General features: G+C 41.5%; 1 long non-coding RNA gene across 1 annotated transcript in view; it reads right to left on the reverse strand.

Annotated features, from left to right (window-relative positions):
* The window catches only part of LOC122794295, a 354,718-nt gene that overhangs the window by 137,298 nt on the left and 199,579 nt on the right, over positions 1 to 17,841 (reverse strand). The gene's annotated exons all lie outside the window — the stretch shown is intronic.

Consider the following 17,841-nt stretch of genomic DNA (forward strand, 5'->3'; position numbering starts at 1 on the left):
CCTGGGTGGTCTCAATTTTTTGGCCCCTCTGAGGAACTGCTTGAGCAGTGGATGACAGAAGAAGGGAGGCTCTGTGTTATAATGAGCTGAAATGTCTGAGGCGTGGATTTTAATGGAGGAAAAAGGCAGGCCCTTGTGAAGCATCTCAGTTAAGTATTGTAAAATGTGAGGTAAATTGGGTGCTGCTGTGCTCATCCCTTGAGATTGGTTCCAGGCAAAGAATCTTTTCCCTTTTTCAGAATCTTTTCCATTTTTCAGCATAAGATTTTCTAGTACTAGGCCTCCTTGCCTCTAAAATGATATCCATCACAGGTTTCCTGAGGGATAGCAAAGGAGAGGTTAAGTAATTAGCCAGGCTGCAAGGTTCAGTGTTAGCAGCTGAGGGTGCAGAGTCTGGTTCTCCTGCTGAGACAGCAGGGAAGGAGTCTGAGGCAGATGCCATGGAAATAACAGTGACACACTGCGCAGGAGGGGGTACCAGTGCTGGCACGGCCAGTCTGGAGCAATCAAAATCATCCTTGGTTTGTCCTGTTTGATTTTTAGTAGTACTTTGGAGAGCAGAGGCAGAGGGGGGGAAGGCATAGACTGATGGGTTTTTCCAGTTTCCAGGCTTGTTTGTGGGGAGTCCTTTTGCAAAATATGTCCAATTGGTAGTTCTGGGGAAGAGGCAAACAGGTCTATATCTGGGCACCTCCATTTGCTTGTCAACATGTTGAAAATCCTTGGTTCCAGTTTCCACTCATGTGGGTCCATGAGTTTTCTGCTTAGTCCGTCTGCCAGTGTATTTAATTTTCCTGGCAGGAATTGAGCTTGTAGGTTCACTTGGTAGCTCAAGGCTGTGTTCCACAATGCCATGGCTAGTCTGCCGAGAGGGTAAGAATGTGTACCCCCCCTGCTTGTTTATGTACCACATAACAGTGGTGTTGTCCGTTTTTACCATTAGTTGTTCTGGAAGAATGTGGTCCTTGAAGGCTGTCAGAGTATTCTGTACAGCTAACCTTTCTTTTTGATTGATATGCAGGTACATTTGATTTGGGTTCCATTTGCCCTGAATGCACTTCCCTGCCAGGTGAGCCCCCCATGCATAGTCTGATGCATCTGTTGTTAGGGTTTGGGCAGCAGGGGGTGGTTAAAAAGGTAGTCCCTTGTTCTGGTGGCAGGCCTCTGCCCACCAAAGGAACTCTAGGCGTAAGCAAGGTATGATAGGAATCATTGTTTCTAGGTCTTGAGAATGTTGACACCATAGGCTTTTTAGATACCAGTGTAGTTTCCTCATATGCAGTTTTGCATATGGAATTAGAAGAATGCAGGAGGCCATGAACCCCAAGGCTTGCAGTATTTGTCTTGTAGATAGTAGGGTTTTTGTGGCCACATGTTTGAAGTAGGATGTCAAATGAATTTGTTTCTCTGGCGTGAGGTAAGCCATCTGGGAAGGTGTAGTCAAGCTTGCTCCCAGGAATATAATTTGCTGACAGGGTACCAGGTGTGATTTCTTTTCATTTATGGTGCACCCCAGACAAGTTAGAACCCTTTGTACAAAGGCCAGATGATTCAAAAGTATGTCCTGGCTTTCTGTCTGAATTAGACAATCGTCCATGTATGGGTATATTTGAATATTTATTTGCCTACAAAATGCAATAACTAGAGCTAGGCACTTTGTGAATACCCTGGGTGCAGTAGATAAGCCAAAAAACAATGCAGAGAACTGATGGTGCATGTAGCCTGCTTTGAAGCATAGGTATCTTCTGCAAGATTCCCTGATTGGGATGTGCAGGTATGCTTCTTTTAAATCTATTGTTGCCAACCAGGCATCGTTGCCTAGCATAGGAAGTAATTGGTGAAGCGTCAGCATCTTGAATTTTGGAATCTCCAAAAAGGTGTTTAGAGTAGACAGGTCCAGGATAGGACATCATGAATGGTCTTTTCTGGGTACCAAGAAAAGTCTCGAGTACAAACCTTGTCCCTTTTCCTCTTCTGGTATCAGATGAATAGCCCCATTGCTTGAGAGAGAAAGTACTTGTTTTTGGGCCTCTGCCTACTGATTTGGGGGTATGTCCGCTTGGTGTTGGCAACGTGTGGAAGTGAAATGGCTAAGGCTGCAGAAGTGTAAACCTTCTTACCCCATCTATCCAGTGCCCTGGAGTCTCTATCAGAAGGGGTAGGATTTTTAGCCGTAGAAGCCTTAATACCCTTGGGCCCCGGTGAAATAGTCTCTGGATCTGCAATAGGGTTTTTTAAAAATGGAACTTGTGATTCAGGGACCCTGTAGTATCTCTCAGGTTTTCTGGGAGCAGGAGGCAAGGAATCAGGGGCCAAACTAGATTCCAAAAAAGCATCAACAATGTATAGTACAGGAGGAATAGCTAAAGGCCTATGCTGAGGTAGGAGAAGGAAATCCCTAAGCCTCTTTTTTGAAACAGAAAAATCCTGGGAAATGCTCCCTTAGAGTGTGTAAGGTTTCCCCAAAAGAAAAATCCTCAGGAGAGGAAGCAGAGGGAATGGAGTCCTCTGCATCAGAATCTTCACAAGTAGATAAGAGCAAATCCAGATCATAAGAAGAATCAGAAACAACAGAATCCTGATCAGAAGATTCATAATCAACTTCAGTCCTAGGCCTCTTAGAAGGGGGGGGGGGTGACTACCCCTGATTAGAGTTATTAGATCTACAGCCATTCTTTTCATTTGTTTTTTAGGCATAGAGGCCTGAGCATGTGGCCTGGGCATCGGTTTTTTAGGTATGGATCGAGATTTAGGCCTAAGTAAAGAAGGAGGCGTCGGTTTAATATGCAAGTCCGTAGGCCTGAATACACCCTCAGAAGCCGGTGCCTGCACAGTGGCTCCGGACCCATCCAAGGTAGAGGCATCTGCGTGTTCCATAGTTGAAGCATCTTGCGGCATACCGGACTCTGAATGGGTTCTCAGTAGAGGCCTGTGAATCAGAAGTAGTGGGTATCAGGGGCTGCGAAAGCGCCTCACTGAGTACAGGCGAATTGGCGACTGGCTTAGAAGAAGCGTCATCGGCAGTTTTGGACCTCGGCGGCCTGTCTCTGTCTTTATCTTTGCGTTTTTTCGGAATCCCGGTAGTTGGATGGCTAACCAACGACATTTCTAGATAATTAAACCGAGAAACCAAAATATTTAGAGGCGAAAATATACTAACGATGGATAGTGCACTGATTAAATAAAGCACAAAACTGACAGCAAGGTACGTCATGTTCAGGGCCTAGGCAAGGAATACAGTACGAATGAAAATCTTTATGAGGTATTTGGTTTCCAAAAATAATGCAATTATTAACTTTTACTGACATCAGTAAGGAGCAAGAAAAAGTTTCCCCACCGGGGTACTTAGCTTTAGTTGAAGACTTCGGTTCTGAAACTCAAAAACGAAAATATCAGGAGTCTACCGACCGGCACTTGCGAACTGCTTCTGCTTTGGGCACCGCACAGCAAGAAAGACTGACGTACTGGTGCTGGCTGCATGTTTTATACCTCTGACGACCTGACGTCATCGAAGAAGGGACAGCAACCGATGCAGGACCCAAGACTTTGTTAATCAGGCCGACTGAGGGCTACCTGCAAGCAGATAACCCAAATGTAATGACTGCAACAGTGAAACGTGAAGAACATCAGAGATCTTCTTACAGAGTTTCCCAAATAGATCCATCTTCCTAAACACTGAACATGCAGCTTAGACTGTTCTGCTCTGGGTACCATGCGGTCAGGCTTGGAAAATGGATGCTACTTGTTTCTCATGGAAAGTGAAATTTCTATATAGATTTTCTCACTTTCCAATAATTCCTAAGGTCCTCTACAAAATCAAGGAGTTCTAGGATTCTCTTAGTGACTCCCTTCTCCACAGGAAAAAGTGTTATTAAATTTTAAAATAAAAACTGATTTTTTTTCTCAACTTTTTTTTATATCATATACCATTATTTTTTCATTGAGCACTTGTTCCAAAATCATTGCTCGTCACCCAGAAGGATTTCCATTATGTACTTGTTGAAAGTGTGTAGCTTCTGGACAAACTTCATTACCTCAAGCAATGACTTTGGAATAAGTGTTCAAATAATGGTATGCGATATATAAAAAAAAAAAAAAAATTGAGAAAAAAAGATTCAATTTTTATTTTAAAATTTAATACACTTTTTCCTATGGGTTTTAAACAGGGAATGTAATTGGAAAAGTTTGTTATAAGAGGTCTTTTTAAATGTTAAATGTTTTTAATTGATTGTTGGTTAACTGTTTAATTGTTATATAATGGATGTATTTAAGAAGTGTTGAGTAGAGGTATGGTCATACTCTGTAAAAGGCTTGTTGCAGCCGAGGCACTAGAAAAATATAAAATAAATTTTTTTTTTTGGTGTTTTAATAAATTATTTATTTTGGTAATCGCTTGGCCTCCCACTTTTGTGATTCACATAACTGTTAAGAACTTTGCTAAGGCCAATTACCTCAAACTAAGTGACAGCTTATTAAACTTCCAACCCCCTCTGAACCCAGGTGTACCGAGGCCTACTCTGAGGTGTACACAAAAGCACTGTCCAACCATAGTCATAGCTGCATAAAAGAGGCAGTACCTGAAGAGTCAAACCTATGGTTACTGGCAAAAATAAACAAGCATGGTGGACCCCTAGCATAAATAAGACTATTTAACAAAGGAAAAAAGTCCTCTCCAAATCCAAGAAGGAACAGACAAAACAGTGCAAAAAGGCATTCACCAGTCTAAACAAACAAATTAGAGAGCTGGTCAAATTTGCCAAAGCAAACTATGAGGCAACGATAGCTTCCCGGATAAAAGATAACCATAAGACTTTTTTAATTGTGTTTGTAACCTCAGGGGAAACACTTAGTAATGTCCTGAGTTAATCATGAATGGCAACACTTACACCCAGCCTGAAACTATAGCAAACCAGCTGTCTGACAAGTTCAGTTCGAACTTCTCTCCCCACATTACTTCCTAACACGCCCAAAGAAATACCCACAGCCATCCCCCTACCAGTCATTATGAGGAAACAGGTCATTACTGTGCTCTCTAAAGCGAAAAATAGTCTCCATGGGTCCAGACAACATTCCAGGACACTTCTTAAATAGGTTAAGACAAACTCTATAAGGGCCATTAGAGACCCTCTTTAACCAGAGCCTCCAGATTGGCTTTGCCCCAGAGAAATGGAGGACTGCAACAGTTGTCCCATCAACCGACCCAGGGAACTACAGACTCATAAGCTTGACCAGCCTTATCTGCCAGGTTATGGAGAGAATTAGCATGGACCTGATCAATAATGACATAGGAACTCTCCAAAAACTAGACCAGACCCAATTTGGCTTTGTTAAAGGGAGGTCTTGATTGCTCACTCTGGTGGACTACTTTGAGAAAGTCACCAGGGCCATGTATAAGTGTAAAACTGTACACATCACTTTTCTAGACCTAACCAAAGCTTTCGATATAATCCCCCACTTGAGGATCATAGATAAACTTACTGAGTTAGGCATAAACCCCTACATAATCAAATGGATAGTCAACTGGCTCACTGACAGGACACATGTTGTCCAGATAGGTGAAATCACTTCGGATAAGAAACCTGTTACTAGAAATGTCCCACGGGGCTCAGTATTAGGACCCCTTCTGTATGGTATATACTTCTCTGGAGTGAAGGCCAACATTGGGGGGCCTCTGGCACACCAAGTTTGTGGACGATTGTAAGCTGGGAACAATCACTGAATCCCCAAATGATGCTGACATCCTACAAGCTGAATTACAAATGACTGGTGCAAAAACCATGGTCTGGGACTAAATGCTAAAAAACATGTAATCATTTGGTAAATCAGATATCCCTGCAAATTATAATGACAGCACACCCCTAAAAGTAGACCCAGTGGTGAAGGACCTAGGAACACAGATAGATAGTAACCTAAGCTTTGATCACCAGGTAAGTACAATAGTGAGAAAATCCTTCTGTGTGGCTCAAATTTGAAGTAATGGCATCCCATCAAGATAAAAAGAAGTCATAGTTCCACTGTACTCGGCCCTCATCAAGCTCTCTTCTGCATGTACCTAACCAGGCACTTACACCAAATGGAGTAGCCCCAGAGGTTTCTCACTAAAAAGAATACAAAGCATAAGACACATACCTTAAGCACACTGACTAAAGGCCCTAACCTTTTACTCCGTCTCCTATTTTTTACTGGGAAGGGACTTATGTCTGACCTACAAGGCATTCTCTGATCCAGCCCTGATGAAAATGTTACATATTCACAAGAAAAACTATACAAGGGTTAAGCGTTCCATAGGACCTGAACCTTATTTGTGACTCTTAACAGAACATGTTGGAGAGACAGACTCGCATCCTAAAGGCTACCTCATCTATGGAATAAACTTCCTATCTTCATAAAGCAAAGCCCATCCCTCACCTTCTTCAAAAATAAATTGGATAAATGTATGGAGCACCATAAAATCACTCCTGCGGTACTGACCATGTCCCTTAAGGACAGAGGCAGTCTGTAAAATGACTCAGGGCTCCAACATCCAAAGACCCACCACCCTGATATTACCCTATCTCATATCTGGGGAATTAAGATACAATATTGTCATATTCGGGGTATTACTGGCTGGGCTTTTAATGGCTTTTGTACAGTTAGCCTAACAATTGCCTATCGAATGCACCTATTATGCAGGATGTGTGTTACAGGTTCATAGGCAAGTACTAGGCTTTCTGCCCTTGCAGGCCATTTCAAGCCTAGCCAGTTTCCCTTTCAGAGGTGAGACTCAAACCCTGCACATTGTGTCCATGAGGTAAATACCTTAATCATTATACCAACCCCCAAATGTATAGCGTAAGACTAGCCAAACTGTCAGGTGTGTAAAACTTTGACCATATTAGTTCTAATCGCATACATGTGTAAAGACTTAACTACTACATCTGCAAGCAGAGTTTGACTAGGGTCTTGAATGCCTGCTAGAGCTAGCTTACGTATTTCTCCATGTAATCAATGACATAAAAATGAACTTCATAAAATTCCAGCATTGTAGAGTGTTTGTAGAATACATTTGTTGAATTTTTGTTTTAAAAGGATTACTATGTTCTTTAATTCTGAGAATTTCCTTTTAGTTTTGCCAATATAAAATGCATAATGGCCTAATGGTTAAAGTGTTTGCCTTACAAACACAAGGTGCAGGGTTTGAGTCTCACAAAGGATAATTGGCTAGGCTTAAAATGGCTCGCAAGGGCAGTTAGCTTAGAACCTATGAACACACATACAGCAGTATGCACCACTTTCTAAATTACAACTAAACTACCAGGGGATACAACTTCCAGCCACACTTTCAACTGTATGTTACTAGCTGTATTAATAAATCTCCATGCCCCAATAAACATGTCCACGTTCTTAACTGCTACACTTTATTTTTCTTTATTTGTTATTCTAAAATGCCCTTTCAATCCTCACTCTTCTTATTTATAAACATTGGGTTATTTCCTATTATTTTGTATAAATCCCAATTATATTCAACTGTTTTTCAATTACTAGATATCAGACTTCTCAGCTCATTCAAATCTATACTTACTTAGCGCTGCTGTTTCAGTTTTTGTATCCAATAGAGGGAACCATTTTTCTATTAGAAATGACTCCCTTTAAAATACTCTAAAATAATGCCTCTAATCTTAACTCCATTTTAAGCCTTTCTTCATTTATAAGTCTAGAAGCTTTAATGGCTTGATCTTTAATGACACATTTCTTCACAAACTGGGCAAGTGCTGTTGGCTTGCAAACCACATTTACAAATTCAGGTTTTTCTGTAGATATCTGAACTTAAACAGTTTGTACTTTCATTGAAGTCCAAGTAGTCCAACAAAAAATGATCAACATTTTAGACCACTTGAAAGTAAATTTTAAAAAATCTGTACTATTATGTAAGGTTGTTATAAAAGTAACAAGTGTATCTATCTTATCAATTCACATTGGAGAAATATCAATAAAATGTTGAACAATACTAGAATACAATCTACTATTAAAATTAGTTTCTTCTTCTCAACACATTACTATTAAAGTAGCACAGGAATAGTCACGTTTGTCCCCACGGAAACTTCCTTAACTTGCTTGTATAATTTGTCTCTAAAATAAAAATAATTATACAAGGCTAAACACGTTCGACTTAAGCATGTTCCTGCTTTACTAATTTTAAAATTAAGAGTTAAAAATTAAAACTTACCATAAAATATCTAAACATGTCCCAAGTGACACAGTGGATAGTGCCACCTCACAGCAAGAGGTTCTCCGGTTCAATTCTTGGCTGGGCTACCTTCTGTGCAGAGTCTGCATGTCCTCCTTGTGTTTGAGTGGGTCTCCTCAGAGTGCACTGGTTTCCTCCCACATTCCAAAGACATGCAACAGGCGGATTGGACACTCTAAATTGGCCATAAGTGTATGTGTGTGACTGTGGTGTGGATGAACTACCGTGGCAGGGGTAGTCAACCGGCAGTGGTTGTAGTTGACTATCACTGTTGAAGTCACACCCTGACCTCATGTGCAAAAAAAAAAATGGGAAAAAGGGGTTGTGGATGGATGGATCTAAACCCTTCCCATGGGGAATACAAACACATAAAGCTTTCACATAAGCAGTAGCAAAAGACTAACTTCTTTCCCAGTTCACCTGTTTAATTTAGTCTAAAAAAATGCCAACCATCTTTTTAAAAAGATGGTGTTGTACTAAGTAAAACATTAAGGCTCCAATTCTGAAAGGCTAACAGCAGATGTTTTGGAATCTGATAGGCCTTACACGGAAGTCAGTCAGTTACACAGAACAAGGTCTTTCAGAATCAGGGCAGACTTAATACTGACAGTAACTCTTTTGGAATCTGGCCCTAAATCTTTTTTTAAATCTAGATTAGTAACCTCAGTTTTGGAACTTTAGGAAGCAATGCCAGGCCTAAAAGAGGGATCCGTTTAATTTTTGCAGATCTTTGGAATACCAAAAATATCCTATTGTTGAAAAACACAATAATCTAAATGAGTACTGTACATTAAATCTAGAAATTCTATTTGCTGAAAAGCTAAATTAATCCTTTTTCTTTGAATGTTATAATTATTTTCATACTGAAGCACTGCCTCTATTTTAATCTTGTATTGCTCTTCCCTCATAGGTTCCTAAATCAGCACTAGGCAACTGCCCACACACACACATACACACACACACACACACACACACACACACACACACACACACACACACACACACACACACACACACACACACACACACACACACGTTGACTGCAGTGAGATTAGAGCCCTTACCTAGCTAGTTACACCAGCTAGATGACTGAGTACTAAAAGCAAATGCAATGGCACAAGTTTCATAATAACTATTCTAGCCCCTTTGTCTACCTTCATATATCTAACGTTACCACTTTCATTTAAGATTTGTGAGACTTTATATTCATATTATATCAGGTTACAACTTTTTTTTAGATTTCTTTGTTAAAATCTTCCTAAAATCTTCTATACAGGGTCTTTCAAATACACATATTACTATTAAAGCCAGTGATAAATAAGCTTTTCTTCTTATAAGGTATTTCTTGTTTTGGTAAATCCACGTCATGCAATATTTACTTTACTTCGTAAATCCAACTTAAAGTCACCAACTGCTGTTACCAGATTAAAACATGTAGATGGTGTAAATGAAAAGCCTTTTTTTTAATATTTAATTCGGTGCTATTCAATACTTTCGTAAGTTTTAAATAAAATAGCAGCTTTAACATTAAACGTCCTTAATATCTGCAGTTTTATGAAAATCTCTATTTTCTTGAAATGTAGAAGCAGCATTTTCATCAGTCAAAAAATATGACTCGACATTTGATTACAAGTTCTTGAGTAACTGTAAGAAATGTTCTTCATATTTCTATTACTTTTTAATACATGAAAAAAAGAATAAAGAATCTTTAATCTGTAATAAGTCATATTTTTGTCTATACTTATCACTCTAGTCTGTTAACTACTATTTCTTACTTATTACCTCTTGCCACATCAGACTATATACAGGAAACGGTTCCCACACATTACCCTATTTACTCCTATTACTTCATATACTTACCGTACACTTTCTTTCCAGATTATCCATGTAACCCATCAAGTATTGAAAATTCTTTCCTTTTACCAATCTTTTTTTCCCTCTTCATTTTGTATTTCCTGTAATCTTTTCCTAACATCCCTTGTGTTTGGGCTTTCTGTCCCCCCCCCCCCCCATTTCCTGGATATGTTTTTTTGGTCACTAATGTTTATAGGCTTTGAATAAAATCTGTATACAGATAATGCCACTAAATGAAAGCAAAGTTAAACATCTTTCTTAACAGCAGCCTTTTGCTCTAGCCACCCTTTCAAGGTGATGTCTTTAAATATTTTAATTTCTGGAGCTTAACTAGTACATCTCTGAATCTCTTTAAACTTCTTTTCAGTTATGGGAGATTGTGATATGATCCTTTTAATTTCTAATTCATATCCATGCACTATGTAACCAATATCTTAACTCATTCTCAAATCATATTTCAGCAAGTATAACAGCAGAAAAAGAAGTTATGTACCTACCATAACGTTCCATGTTAGTTGTCTTCATCTCGCCTTCCTTCTTGCTGTTTGGGTTCGGAGCCGATCCTCGGCTCAGTCTCGGCCATCTTCTATAGCTCAAGAGCGGTTTACTAGCTCGAGGCTACCCCTCATCCCAGAATGCCCAGCGTCAGCTACCCAGATCTCATTTGTGATAGTGCACACTAGACATAAGTAGAGTAACCAGTTACCTAAAAACTGGTTATCCAATACACCTAAACAAGGAAAGAATCACAGATTACCTGGTAAATGAAGTAATAAAAGATACTCAGCCAGTGAAAACAAAAAAAAAAAAAAAAAAAAGAACTCCTCTCAATCCTCTAGGAAGTGGGAAGGAGGGGGGACGCAAGAAGGAAGGCGAGATGAAGACAACTAACATGGAATGTTATGGTAGGTACATAGTTTCTTTATGTTAAGTTGTCCATCTCGCCTTCGTTCTTGCTGTTTGGGACAGCATCCCTAGCACCTAAAATCCCGAGTGGCTCATTGGAACAGACTCTTCAGAACAGTAGAATCAAAGGAAGCTCTGCTCCGGGAGACCATATCCACCTTGTAATGACAGATAAAGGTGTGAGGGTTTGCCCAAGTGGCAGCTGCACAGATTGAGTCTATGGGCAACCTAGACTGAAAGGCCACAGAGGTGGCTAATGCTCTAGTGGAATGACCTTTTGGTTTAGCTGGTAGCTCTTTATTTCGTAACTGATAAATAAAGGCAATAGTATCAGATAACCATCTGGATAAGGTCACCTTAGAAACTGGAAGGCCTTGTTTGTTGAAAGCATAAGAAAGAAATAACTGGTCTGGCTTTCTTAGTTCCTTTGTTCTATGGAGGTAAAAACATTGTCTGTGCACATCCAATTGGTGGAGCTTGTATTCTGCCTTGTTTCTGTGACTAGGAAAGAAAAAGTACAGTTATGTACACTTACCATAAATGTAGACGTTTGAGTGTATTCACTGTTGCAGTCATTACATTTGGGTAATCCTGCTGGCAGGTTGCCCTCAGCTGGCCTGAATTCCAAAGTCTTGGGTCCTACGTCGCCCCCTCCCTGATGTCAGGTTGTCAGGGGTATAAAAGAAGCGGCCGATGCCATTTTCTTCAGTTTTTCTTGCCCCAGATGTCAGGTGCCCTTAAAAGGGTAGCCAAATTTTATATAAAACAATAAATGCACCAATATAATTTTTACCTTCATATTTAAGCAAATACACCACATAGGTTGTATAAATCAGAGAAGGAAAGATAAGATCCATTGAAAAAAGGGGAATGGTGGGTGGGTAACCTGGACTGCAACAGTGAATACACTCTAACATCTACATTTATGGTAAGTGTACACAACTGTACTATGTTCTTCGTGTTTCACTGTTGCAGTCATTACATTTGGGTAGAGTCCCAAAGCTATGGTTGGGAGGCTGGAGCTAAACAGCATTAGGAGCGGCAATGAGTCCCTGCAGAACTGCAGTGGCAAAGCCTGCTCTGGATTTAGAGTAGAATGGCAGATGGTAATGCTTTATAAAGGTGTGCACTGAACTCCAAGTAGCCGCGTCTAAAATGTCTCTGGTTGAAACTCCCCTGAGAAAAGCTGCTGAAGTGGCTGCAGCTCTGGTGGAATGTGGCCTAATGCCCTTAGGCACTGGCTTGCCATGATGTGAATAGCATAAATGAATGCAGTGGTTTATCCACTTTGAGATGGTCTGCTTTGAAATCCCCTTTGCTTGTGATCCTGCAGCATATGCCACTAGTAATTGTTCTGTCTTCCTGAAAGCTTTGCGTCCTGTCCAAGTAGAATCTAAGCCGTCTGTGCATGTCCAAAGAGTGCAGAATTCTCTCCCCCTTGTTCTGTGGATATGAATAAAAAGTTGGCAGATGAACAGTTTGCTTAAGAGCCACACTGGACACCACTTTAGGCATAAATGTTGGGTTTGTTCTCTGAAAGACCCTGTCTGGATAAAAAATGATAAAGGGCTCCACAGCCATGAGCGCCTGTAGCTCTGAAACTCTTCTTGCTGAAGTAATTGCTAGGAGCAGAGCTGTTTTCCAAGATAAAAACTTTATATCAACAGTAGCCGCTGGCTCAAAAGGAGGTAGGGTGAGCTTTTCCAAGACATAGTTGAGGTCCCATGCAGGTATTGGTGATCTCCTTGGAGGCCTTAAATTTTTGGCTCCTCTGAGGTACTGCTTTAATAAAGGGTGAGAAAAAATTGGTGGCTCTGTATTGTAATGAGCTGAAATGGCAGACGCATGAATTTTCATTGATGAAAAGGATAGGCCTTTGTCCAGCATCTCAGTTAAGTATTGCAAAATCTGAGGAATATTTGGTACAGTTGTATCAGTTCCTTGTGCCTGGTTCCAAGCACAGAATCTCTTCCATTTTCCAGCATAAGACTTTCTTGACTAGGCCTTCTGGCTTCCAGAATGACATCCATCACAGCTTTGCTGAGAGGTGTTTTTTGTAGGACTACATTATCTGTCATGCTACCAGGTTTAATGTCCTGAGTTGGCTGTGCAGGATCTGATTGTTTTGCTGGGACAGGAGACAAGGTAATTGAGGTAAGGTCCAAGCTGGGTAAAGAGACAAGTTCCTTAGGACTGGATACCAGTACTGGCAGGGCCAGTCTGGGACAATCAGTATCATCTTTGGTTTATCCTGTCTGACCTTTAGGAGTACCTTTGGGGAGGAGAGGTAGTGGAGGGAAGGCATATACTGATAGGTTTTTCCAGCTGAAAGACAGGGTGTCCACTTTCCAGCTGAAAGACAGGGTGTCCACTTTCCATGCTTATCTGTGATAAGTCCTTGTGCAGAATCTTTTTAGTTGGTAGTTGTGAGGGGAGGCAAATAGGTCTATGTCCGGGCATCCCCATTTCCTTGTTATCATGCTGAAGACTTGTGGATCCAGCTGCCACTCGTGGGGATCCATGAGGTTTCTGCTTAATTTGTCTGCCAGAGTATTTTCCTTTCCTGGCAGGAATTGTGCCTGCAAATGTACATGGTAAGCCAAAGCTGTGTACCACAGTGTCATAGCTAGTCTGCAAAAGGGGTAAGAATGTGTGTCCCCCTGCTTGTTTATGTACCACATGACCGGTGTTGTCTGTCTTTATCATCTGTTGCCCCGGTTGAAATAGGTTCTTGAAGGCTGTCAGGGCATTCTGAACAGCTAGCATCTCTTTTTGATGGATATGTAGATGCATTTGGTTTAAGATCCATGTGCCCTGAATGCATCTTCCTGCCATGTGGGGCCCCCCAGGCATAATCTGATGCATCCGTTGTTAGTGTCTGCCTGGCTGGGGGTAATGTGAATGGCTGTCCCTTGCTCTGGTGACAAGCCTTTGCCCACCATCGAAACTCCTGTTGCAGGCAAGGAATTAGAGTAATCATTGTTTCCAGGCTGTGGCAATGTTGAGTCCAAACACTTTTTAGGTACCATTGAAGTTTCCTCATATGCAGTTTTGCATATGGAATTAGTAGGATGCAGGATGCCATGAAGCCCAAAGCCTGCAGAATTTTTCTTGCAGATAACTGGGCCTTTGTTGCCAACATTGTGAATTAGGTAGTCAGTTGCCTTTGTTTGTCTGGCGTGAGATAAACCATCTGGGCAGTTGTATTCAAGCTTGCACCCAGGAATGTTATATCTTGAGAGGGCACTAGTTTTGATTTACTTTCATTGACTGTCTACCCTAGGCATGTTAGTAGTCTTTTCACAAATGCCAGATGTTGAAGAAGAACGTCCTTGTTCCCTGCTTGAATTAGACAGTCATCCAACTAAGGGTATATTTGTATTCCTCTTTGTCTGCAGAATGCAATTACTGGTGTCAGGCACTTTGTAAAGACCCTGGGTGCAGTAGATAAGCCAAAGGGCAGTGCAGATTATTGGTAATGTATTGAACCAGCCTTGAATCTGAGGTGTCTTCTGCACGACTGTCTGATTGGAACATGCAGGTATGCCTCTTAAGTCTAGTCACAAGCCAAGCGTTCTTGCCCAGCATGAGCAGAAGCTGCTGCAAAGTCAACATTTTGAATTTTGGAATATCCAGGAATGTGTTCAGAATAGATAAGTCCAGTATTGGCCTCCAGGCCTTGTCCTTTCTGGGTTCCAAGAACAGTCTTGAGTAAAATCCTTGTCCCCGCTCTTGCCCTGGTACTTGTTGAATGGCTCCCATGTCCACGAGGGATGAAACTTGTTTTTGTGCCTCTGCCCATTGATTTTTTTGGCAGATCTGGCCAGCCGTTTGCCTTTGGCAGACTATGGAAATGGAATTTGTAGCCTTGTGACATTATATTTAGAACCCATTTGTCCTGGGTTATAATGTGCCAATTTTGGGTGCTAATTTTCCCCCTAGGGGTGCTGTCAGAAGATAAGTGCTTGGTGCAGGCAGGGGAAAGTCATTGGGACTGATTTCTGTATGTTTGTGCTTTATCTTCTCCAGCTTTAGAGGTAGAAGCACCCCATTGTTTTGACCTATAAGAACCTTGCGCCTGGGATCTGCCCCTTGGGCGTCTGGATCTACCCCTTTGAGGTCTGGCTAACACAGGAAAGGACCATATTTTTGTAGACCAGTGTCTACTAAACCTAGGTGGCTGTACTTGTAAAAACTAACAGCTTGCATAGATTTAGCTTTGTCTTCCATTTTCTTTAACACCTCTTCTGCCTTAGCACCAAACAAAGTATCATGCTGTAAAGGTGCATCTAGTAACTTGACCTTAACATGATCAGGCAGATTTTGTTCCTTTAACCAAGCATGCCTCCTAATTACAGAACCCGTAACTGCGGCCCCGCAGGAGGCCTCCAAAGAATCAAAACCACATTGCAAAGTATGCTTTCCAGCTTGTTCAGCTGCATGCAATAAATCCTGCATTTCCTTGTTTTTAGCACATTCAGAATTTAACATCATTTTCTGTTTAAGCAATCCCACGAGATGCTGCTGATACTTGAGCATATGAAACTGACAGTTTAAGGCCCTTATAGCCAAAGTTGCAGATGTGTAAACCTTTTTTCCCCATCTATCCAGTGCTCTTGAATCCCTGTCAGAGGGGTTGGGTTTTTTGCTGTAGAGGCCTTAACTCCCTTGGGACCCTGTGAAATAGTTTCTGGGTTAGCTGCAGGGTTTTTAAAACAAAATTTGTGCGAGTCAATAAACCTGTAATATCTGTCAGGCTTAACAGGAGCTGGAGGTAAGGAATCAGGGGTCAAACTAGACTCCGAAAACACATCATCTACAATGTCTAACACAGGAGGAATGGCTAGAGGCCTGTGCTGTGGTAGTAAGAGGAAATCGCTGAGCCTCTTTTTTGATTCTGAAAAATCTTGGCTTGCCCAATGAAAATGCTCCCTCATGGTATGCAAGGTTTCCCCAAAGGAATAATCCTCAGAAGGGGATGCTGAAGGTATAGATTCTTCAACATCAGAATCCTCATGGGGGGTAAAGAATATCCCTGATCAGAACAGGAATCAGAAGAAAAAGAAACCTGACCAGAAGATTCATAGTCTCTTGCCTAGGCCTTTTATCAGGAGGGGGATGGGAACCCCTGATCAAAATAATCAGGTCTTCGGCCATCTTGATCATCTGTTTTTTGGGCATAGAGGCCTGTATACATGGCTCTTGAGTTTGTCTCTGCTTTAGAAGCTGCTTTAGTCTTTGTCTTTGAAGCTGAAGTCGTTTTAATGTAAAGATGTTGTGGTCTGAATACACCCTCAGAAGCCGGTACCTGCTCAGCGGCTCCAGACCCATCTGAGGGATTGGTGTCCGAGGCTCCAATACTTTGAGTATCCAGCGGCATGGCTGACTCCACGTGGGAGTCGGTAGTGGCTTACGACTCTAAAATAGCGGGTGTCGGGGGCTGCAAAAGCACCTCACTGAGAACCGGCGACTGGCTTAGGAGAAGCTTCGTCGTCGGTTTTGGACCTCGGTTGTTTTTCTTTATCCTTTTCTTTGTGTTTTTTGTAAACTCCGGTAGTCGGATGGCTATCCAATGACATTTTAGGATAATTAAACCTGCTACCAAAATACTTTAAAGCAAAAGAATACCGACGCTTAATAGTGCATTGGTTAAATCTAGCACAAAACCGACAACCACAAATGTTGTGATGAGGGCCTAGGCAAATAATACAGTAAGAATGAAAATCCTTATGAGGTATTTGCTTTCCACAAGTAATACAATTATTAACTTTTCCTAACATGTCTGGAGCACGAAAAAAGTTTCCCCAATGGGGTACTTAGCTTTATTGAAGACTTCAGTTCTGAAACCCAAACACGAAAATTTCAGGAGTCGGCCGACCGGCACTTGCGAACTGCTTCTGCTTCGGGCACCGTGTAGCAAGAAAGACTGATGAAAATGGCATCGGCTGCTTCTTTTATACCCCTGACGACCTGACATCAGGGAGGGGGCGACAGCAGCTGACACAGGACTCAAGACTTTGGGATTCAGGCCGGCTGAGGGCAACCTGCCAGCAGGATTACCCAAATGTAATGACTGCAACAGTGAAACACGAAGAACATCTGGGAGATCTATGGATTGATTTAAATTGTTCTCTGAGCAGACTTTAGGAATAAAGGATGGATTGGTCCTCAGAGAAACTCTATCCTTCTGAAACACCAGGTAAGGAGGACGAACACATAGTGCTTGAAGTTCTGAGACATGTCTAGCTGAAGTGATAGCAACCAGAAAAAGTGTCTTCCAAGGAAGAAATTTTAAGGAACATGATGCTGCCAGTTCAATGAGAGGCAAAATTAAGGAAGCTAAAACTAAATTGAGATCCCAAGGAGGAGGAGGATCTCTAACAGGGGGTCTAAGAAGAGATGTTCCTCTCATAAAGGCCTTGCAGAACTTATGAGACACTATGCTATAATTGAACATACCAATATGAAAATTAGAAATGGAAGCTAGTTGTACTCTAATGGTAGCGAAAACTGCACCAGCCTGAAAGAGATGTGCTAGAAATTCAAAAATTTCATGGACTGGGGCTGAGAAAGGATCCAAATTTCTAGATTCTGCCTAGTAAGAAAACCGTTTCCATTTACTAGCGTACGTTTTCCTCGTAGTAGACTTATGTGAGGAAACAATATCATGGACTGCTGGGGAGATATTAGAAAGCCTGGCTAAGGTTGGAAGTGGAGTAACCAAGCTGCGAGCTGAGAGTTTGAAGGGATTGGTGCAACCCGCCTGACTGATAAATCAGAAGATCTGGAACTGGGTCCAGAATCCATGGATGATGATCCAGAAGGTCGAGGTGTAGGAACGGGAACCATATCTG

This window comes from Protopterus annectens, chromosome 2.part1 (genome assembly GCF_019279795.1).
Source record: "Protopterus annectens isolate FY-2018-M chromosome 2.part1, PAN1.0, whole genome shotgun sequence".
NCBI lineage: Eukaryota > Metazoa > Chordata > Ceratodontiformes > Protopteridae > Protopterus > Protopterus annectens.